Genomic DNA, 8,579 nt, shown 5'->3' with positions numbered 1-8,579 from the left:
GAAGAGGGGTACCGGGAGGGGAACTGATTCAGAAGTGCAAATCTCTGGTGTACAGGCACAAAAGTGCCAGGCAGCAGCCCTACAGCATGACAGTGATATTAACTCATTGACTGCTCTATGTGGGAGTCAGTCATCCCCAGAGCGGGCTGAGCCGGCAGATGAAAGTGATGCCAGGTGTCTGGAATAGGGAAGACAGGTGTGCAGAAGTGGTGGATGGCCCCCAATGTCTGTTCTTCCCTTCTGCCTTGATATTAGAGCTCCCAAGTTTTATGAATAACTGGGCACATGGTCACCAACCTCCCTTGCAGCTCAGTGTGATCATGACCTTCTTCTCCTGCTATCCTTCCTCTGGTGGAGATGCAATGGCCAGAACTCCAGCAGCCATTTGAGACCATAAGGTGGATTTGGCATGGTGGCTCATGCCTGTAATCTCAGCGCTTTGGGACACCAAGGTGGGGGGATCACTTGAGGCCAGGAGTTGACACCAGCCTGGGCAACCAAAGTATAAGTGCATCTCCACAAATTGTTGGTCCACAAAATGCAACAAGAATTTTGAAGGCCAGGTATGACGCCTCATGCTTGTAAGCCCAGCACTTTGGGAGGCTGAGACAGGAGGATCACTTGAGCCCAGGAGTTTGAGAATAACCTGGGCAACATAGCGAGATCCCTACTCTACAATAAATAAATAAATAAACAAACTAGGTATGGGGGTGTGTTCCTGTAGTCCTAGCTACATGGGAGGCTGAGGTGGGAGGATTGCTTGAGCCGGGAGGTTGAAGCTGCAGTGAAGTGAGCTATAATTGAGCCTGGGTGGCAGAGTGAAATCCTGTCTTAAAAAAAAAAAAAGACCACAACTTGGGTACTCTTGCTGTAATTGGTGGAGCAAGAACATGGAGGCTTCTTGGTGTTTGCAAAACTGCCGGGTACCAGAACAATCTCCCCTCTGCTCACTTCCAGACTTGGTTTCTATTAGACAATTTCATGTGTATCTTGGTAAATTTATTACTATTCGAGGTTCTTCATCATTTCAAATTAAGCTGAAGTTAATTTTAACTAACTTGGCAAGGACTGACATTTTCTTGTTTTTATTCTACTTTATTTTAATTTTCTAAGATGAGCTTCACTTTTTGTTGCCCAGGCTGGAGTGCAGTGGCGTGATCTCAGCTCACTGCAACCTCCGCCTCCTGGGTTCAAGCGATTCTCCTGTCTCAGACTCCTGAGCCTCCTGAGTAGCTGGGATTACAGGTGCATGCCACCATACCTGGCTAATTTTTGTATTTTTGTAGAGATGGGGTTTCACCATGTTGGCCAGGCTGGTCTCGAACTCCTGACCTCATGTGATCTGCTCACCTTGGCCTCCCAAAGTGCTGTGATTACAGGCATGAGCCACCACGCCCGGCCTGTTTTTATTTTTGATTCAGCAGCTACATGTGCAGGTTTGTTACAAGGGTGTATTGCATCACGCTGAGGTTTGGGCTTCTATTGATCCCGTCACTGAAATAGTGAACATAGTACCCAATAGGAAGTCTTCCCAGCCATTTTCCCCTTCCTCCCACCCCTTTTTTGGAGTCTCAGTGTCTGCTGTTGCCATCTTTATGTCTGTGTGTCCCGATGTTTAACTATCACATGTGAGACCATGCAGTATTTGGGTTTCTGTTTCACGTTAATTGGACTGACATTTTCTAATTCTGGCTCCCCCTCCCAACTCCCTTCCTATAGCACAGATTCTACATAAACTCATTCTAGTTTGAATTAATAGGAACTTAAAGTTACTTTAAGTGAGCGCAAACACGTTCACCAACCTGAATATTCCAGAACATGTTGTAATTGCTGCAGTTGTTTCAGTTCAGGTCCTCATCCACTCCCGTCCCCTCCACCCTGCCATGCACCCACCCACCAGGGTCTCAGGGTACCTAGACAGTAGAAGGAAAAACTGAATTTACAAACAGAGCGCTCTTCTCCCCAAGAAAATTCAGAGCCACAACCATCATTACCACTTTCTCAACTTCCTACCCCATTCTAAGACCGGCCATGATGGCCTGCATCTCACTCTTGTCTTCCATTCCTGTCTCTGACAAAGCTTAGTTCCTGCTTCCCTCCCTTGGTGCCCTGGATCCCAGCCTCTCTTGCGTCCACTAGGACTGTAACCCAATCCTCATCTCATTTCCTCATTTCCTGTAAAACAACTGCCTCCCACAGTAATTCATCATCCCCATCGGCAATGGACCTTTCATTGTGTATCTGTTGATATTACAGTTCTGGGTATGAGATAAAGGTGTGGTTGTAGGAATGGATCGTCAGGAAATAGACTTTGAGACAGATGTTTCTGGGGGAGAATTTAGGGGAAAACCTGTACGAGAATGAAGGAAGAAGGATTGGACAAAGAAGTGAAACTTCTTGGCAATTATGAGAGAGGGCTCAGCTCACTCCATGGGGACCTCTGAAGATGGCTGGCCCTTCCAAGATGTCTGGGATGGAGGCGGGGGACTGAGTGCCTTAGTCCTTTGAGTCCTTTGTGTCTCCGGGCAGCACATCCGGGTACCCACTACAGAGGCATTGAAGGATTTTGGCTGATTACGGTGAAACTTCTCAGGGTAGTTGGCTGGCTACCTCCAGGGTCTCATACTTAATCTCTGAGGCCCAGAACATGAATTTTCTTTTCCATTCTTTTCTTTTTTTTTGAATCAGAGTTTTGCTCTGTCACTCAGGCTGGAGTGCAGTAATTCAATCTTGGCTCACTTCAACCTCCGCCTCCCAGGTTCAAGTGATTCTCCTACCTCAGCCTCCCAAGTAGCCGGGACTACAGGCACATGCCACCACACCCGGCAAATTTTTGTATTTTTAGTAGAGACAGGGTTTCACCATATTGGCCAGGCTTGTCTCGAACTCCTGACTTCATGATCCGCCCACCTTTGCCTCACAAAGAGCTGGGATTATAGGTGTGAGCCACGGGGACTGGCCCACGAATTTTTTTTATATGTCCATAGCTGATTAGTCTTTCTATGACAAGTCACACTAATTAAATTTAGACAAGACAAATGAATACATGACAAATGGATTTGTTTAGAATGAGATTGTCCCTTTGCAGTGATCAAAATGCTTGTGTTCCCACATGTTCTCACTTGTAAGTAGGAGCTGAATGATGAAAACAGATGGGTGCATCGTGGGGAACATCACACACTGGGGCCTGATGGGGGTAGGGTAGGGGGAGGGAGAGCATCAGGAAGAATAGCTAATGGATGCTGGGCTTAATACCTAGGTGATGTGTTGATCTGTGCAGGAATCCACCATGGCACACATTTACCTATGAAACCTGCACATCCTGCACATGTACCCCAAACTTAAAAGTTGATAGAATAAAAATGTTTGTGTTCTTTATATCTAACATCCATTTCCCAGTGTCAACACAGGGGAAAGATGATAGCTGTGGAGAGGTCTAAAAATCATTAAGTCCAAGTTAAAGCAGGAAGTCAGCGTAGTCCAAGAAATCTGTCTGCAAGAAGGAAAATCAAAGGTATTTGATGCTTCAGATGGAATGAGTGAGAATTGGCTGGGCACAGTGTCACACGCCTGTAATCCCAGTACTTTGGGAGGCTGAGGTGGGCAGATCACCTGAGGTCAGGAGTTTGAAACCAACCTGGCCAACATGGTAAATCTCCATCTCTACTAAAAGTACAAAAATTAACCGGGTGTGGTGGCACATATCTGTAATCCCAGCTACTCAGGAGTCTGAGGCAGGAGAATCACTTGAACCCGGGAGGTGGAGGTTGCAGTGAGCTGAGGTGGTGCCACTACACTTCAGCCTGGGCAACAATAGTGAGACTCTGTCTCAAAAATAAAAAAAATTTAAAAAGCTAGAAAATATTCATGATGTAGCAAAGACAATATGTTTCTTCTCTCTACAAAAAAGAAAAAAGGAAAGTCTAGGAAAAACTCAAAAAGGTACAAGAAAATCATGGTCCAAATAGAGGCAAAATAAAATGAATCATAATTTTGAGTAACTGCAGGGATGTCATAAAAGAGAATCCATTAGGCTGTGCTCCCAAGAACATGCTCCTTTGAATCACCAAAAAGGTGGTGACATTGAACCCAAGAGGAAGAAATGTGGTCCCAGTGCAGTCCTTGGCTCTCCAGGGAACGGTATTTACCTGTTCACAATAATGTGAATGCAGTTCATTGGCTTTCAACTAGTAGAATTAACCCGCAGACCAAGCACAGAGGACTCGTCATGGTTGCAGAACCAAGCGTACTGTTAGCAGTCGGAACAATGGAAAGACAGAGGACGCTGGCAGAAATTGAAAGGGGAAAGTGGGGGAGCTGGTGTCCCCATCTCATACTGTGGAGTTAAGGAATATTGTTTAAAGTTCATGCAATGAGGCCAAGCGTGGTAGATCATGCCTGAAATCCCAGCACTTTGGGAGGCTGGGGCAAGAGGATTACTTGAGGCCAAGAGTTTGAGAACAGCCTGGTTAACATAGCAAGACCCCATCTCTACAAAAAAAAAAAAAAAAAAAAAAAAAAATTAAAAATTAGCCAGGTATGTTGACATGTGCCTGTAATCCCAGCTAGTTGGGAGGCTGAGGCAGGAGGATAGTGTGTGCCCAGGAGTTCAAGGCTGTTGTGATCCATTTTCATGCCACTGTACTCTAGCCTGAGTGACAGAATGAGGTCCTGTCTCTAAATAAATAAATAGAGTTCATGAAGTAAGAACTGGAATTTTAAGTACATTATTTAAAATTATATAAGTAGCCAACGGAAGGATTAAAAATAATATTAAAACCACCAAACTTTACACAGGAGAAGGGAAAATGGAGGCAGAGTTAGTAGACATTCATCTTTCAAGATGGATAGATCATATATATGATCGGTAAATTATGAAGGAGAAGAGTAAGCATGTGATTTAAGATTATGGAGGTAACCACCAGAAAAACAGAAACAGTCAAGTGGTTGTTTTCGGGAAACAGCTGCCGGTGGAGGCGGTGTGGGAGGTAGAAGGTTACTTCAGTTGCATTCTTATTTTTCTTATCCTATGCATGTATTTCTTGTAAATTATGGAAAACAGGTATGGTTTTAAAGATCACCAGGCAGAGTTTAATTATTAATCAAAGGGAGTTTTGGCAAGGATAGACTCAGAATGATTTGGGGGACAGGTCTCTTATGTTCTAGAAAAGCCCAGTGAAATCCTCCTCTGCAGCAATGGAGAACACATTTTTGGTGTTCTCCCTAATTTCTCCCTAATGTCTCTACTGAAAAGAAGCGGGTCCCACAGACACATTTAAATGTGCCAGACTCTTTCTTTCACAAACCTCTCCTTTGTGTCCTGACAAGACAGAGGACCACCTCTGACTTCTCCCCAATAAGCTCATTCAATCCTTTGTTGCTCAAAATAGGAAATAACTGGAGCCATGGTCCTAATGGTGGCAGCACATTAGACTTTCTTGTGGAGTTTTAAAAATATACCCTTGCCCAGGCCCCACCCCAGACCAATTAAATCTGCAGCCCTGGCTTTGGTACTTTTTTATTTAAAAAAAAAAATTCCCCAGGTGCTTCTATTGTGCGGCTGGAATTGAGAAGTGCAGTTGGAATGGAGAGGCGTGGGGCCAGTCATTCTGTGCTGCTCATCAGAGGACTGAAGCAGGCCCACCTCAAGGTAGCTCACACTTCCTTTATCATCGCCGTCCTTGGAGAGTAGTCATACCCTGCTTTTCCCCAGCTTCTCACTGCCCGTTCACTCCCCAGGCCCTGCTGTATGGCTTCCCTGCTGCCCATGTCTCTGGGAACTGCCTTTCCTCATTCTCCCCAGTGAACGGCTAGTTGCTATGTCCGATGAGTTCTTCAGTGCCTACGCTTCTTCTCTGTGCAGTGTTTGAGCCTGCTGATAATTCCTCCTATCCTGACATTCCATCCTTGTTTTCTTTGACTGCCGTTCTCCCTGACTCTCTTCCTTCCTCCCTGCCCAGCCATCTCAGTGGTTTCATGAGAACCTTCCCCTGCTTGCATGGGCCTCTCTTCTCCATCCCAAATCTCTCTGCCTGCGTGGACCGCCCCCTGTCTTTGCTCACATTCTCCCAGGGGTTTCAAGTACCTTCCTGACTACTGTTATCAGCTCACTGAGGATGGCCTCAGGCCTTCACTCCATCCCACACTGGCTATCTGATTGCCTACTGGACATTTCTACCTGATGTCTTACGGATACTTCAATCAAAACTTTCCCCCCCAAAACTTATCATCTAATGCCCAAATCCCTTCTCCCATCTTCCTTGCTTTGTGGAATGGCCCCAGTTATCCAACCCCACTCAGTTATACAACCCAAACTCCAGAAATGTCCCAGACACATCCCTTTTCTGCCACCCACGAACATCCAGCTAATTCCATCTTAGTTACTCCCTCTGCTCCATCTCTGCCAGACCTTCAAGTCTGTCCATCATCATCTCCTCCCTGGGTGGCTGCAGTGGCCTCCCTGCCTTAATCGTGTCCCCTTTCAATGCTCACTTAGGTCAGAGAACAATCATTCCAACGCACAAATATGATGGTGTCAATCTCCTGTCTAAGACCCTTCAATTGCTTCCTCATGGCCTTCCAAGTCCAAACTTAGAAAGATTCACCAGGCAATAATAACTTACTGCTCCCTGCCTCTCCAATTTCAGCACCTGCTAGGCTCAACACATGCCCGGTGCGTTTGTGCACACTGATGGCACCCACCCCCACCTTCCCGATCTGCCTGGCTGCTTCCTCCCAGCTTTCCAGCTTTCCCCTGCAGTCTACGGGGCCTGGAATACCCTCCTCATTGTTTTCTATTCACATTTCAAACTTTTGCTGAGACCTTACCACGTTTAACTCACCTCCTCCTCCTGTCTATTCTAGGGTCTGGCAAACAGTAGGTGCTCAAGCAACGTTTACAGCATGAACAAATACACAGTGCTGTAAATTTTAAAGTGGGACATAGTATTACTACATGAAGAAGGTGCAAAAGATAATGGTAACATATGTCTAACTCTCAAATACGTTGACTTTAAAGGAAGGTTCTCAGTGTGCTCGGAAGAGCTCTGGGGGCCCCCACGGAGCTGCCTGAAAGGCCCCTGATGGGGATCCCCATTTTTTTTTTTTTTTGAGACGGAGTTTCGCTCTTGTTACCCAGGCTGGAGTGCAATGGCGTGATCTCGGCTCACTGCAACCTCCGCTTCCTGGGTTCAGGCAATTCTCCTGCCTCAGCCTCCTGAGTAGCTGGGATTACAGGCACGCGCCACCATGCCCAGCTAATGTTTTGTATTTTTAGTAGAGACGGGGTTTCACTATGTTGACCAGGATGGTCTCGATCTCTTGACCTCGTGATCCACCCGCCTCGGCCTCCCAAAGTGCTGGGATTACAGTCTTGAGCCACCGCGCCCGGCCCAGGGGATCCCCATTTTTAAGCAGAAATACTTTCATCTATTTTACATGTTAGTCTTTGAGGAAGATCTAGCTTGAACAGGGTGTCTTGTAAGTAAGGAAAAGATGAAAAACAATGCTCTAAGTTATTCAAACAAGGTGAAACATAATTTCCAGGTTAATTATCCCCACAAAAAAAGTTCTCATATATCTATTTAGGTTTTTTTTTTTTTCTCCAAACTGCCACAGGAATGTATTTTTCTTGATTTTCCTTACTGTCTTAGTGACATGGTCATTTTTTTTTTTTTTGGGCTTTTAAAAAAACTTATTCTTTTGAATCAATTGTATATGCATACAGTCAAAAGAAGCTAAGAGAGATAGAAAAGGAATTCAGTGAAAAATTAGCTTCCTCACAAACAGCCTGTTTCCGTCCTCTGGAGACAACACTGTGGCTGGCTTCAGCATGTCATTCCAGAGATTTCTGTTCAGGGACCACTGCTCTGCTTGGGCAGGAAGCACATTCCCTTGGTGGGGACAATGGAAGGACAAGTCTTCTCCTAAGTGTCGTGGACATGGTTTAATCATTACAAACTCAGAGTGGCCTCAAAAGACACCTGGCCTGCTATCCAATGACCATCAGGAAGAAGGGCTTAACGTCAACTTTCCCAATATCAAACCGTTTTTTGGCACACAACCTCTAGCATTTGCTTGGCTCATAGCCAAATACCCATTTAGATCAGCTTATTTACTTATCTAGGGGTACGTTTTTCTCCTAATACATTATGGAGGATTTATCAGGAAATTACACTACTCAAAATGGGATGTCTGTGGGTGCTTCGTTGAATACATATATTTTAATGATAGAGTAAGCATTTGATATTTTAGTAAGTGGTGTTGGGACAATTCACTCTCAAATGAAAGAGAAAAGAAAAACTTCATAAAGAAAATAAAATTTCTACCTATTGCTACCACCAAAATACATTAAAGATGTATTGAAGACTGGAACATGGGGAAAATACACTAAAACTGTCAGAAAAAATTATAATACCTTTTTGGATTTTGGAGAGAAAATGTTTTTTCCTTTCTATTATTTTGAGACAGAGTCTCGCCCTGTCACCTAGGATAGAGTGCAATGGTGTGATCGTGGCTCACTAGAATCTCCGAATCCTGGTTTCATGTAATTCTCGTGCCTCAGCCTCCCAAGTAGCTGG

The sequence above is a fragment of the Cebus imitator genome, unplaced genomic scaffold (assembly GCF_001604975.1).
Source record: "Cebus imitator isolate Cc_AM_T3 unplaced genomic scaffold, Cebus_imitator-1.0 Scaffold34, whole genome shotgun sequence".
NCBI classification, from domain to species: domain Eukaryota; kingdom Metazoa; phylum Chordata; class Mammalia; order Primates; family Cebidae; genus Cebus; species Cebus imitator.
Note: the sequence above shows the minus strand (reverse complement) of the source record.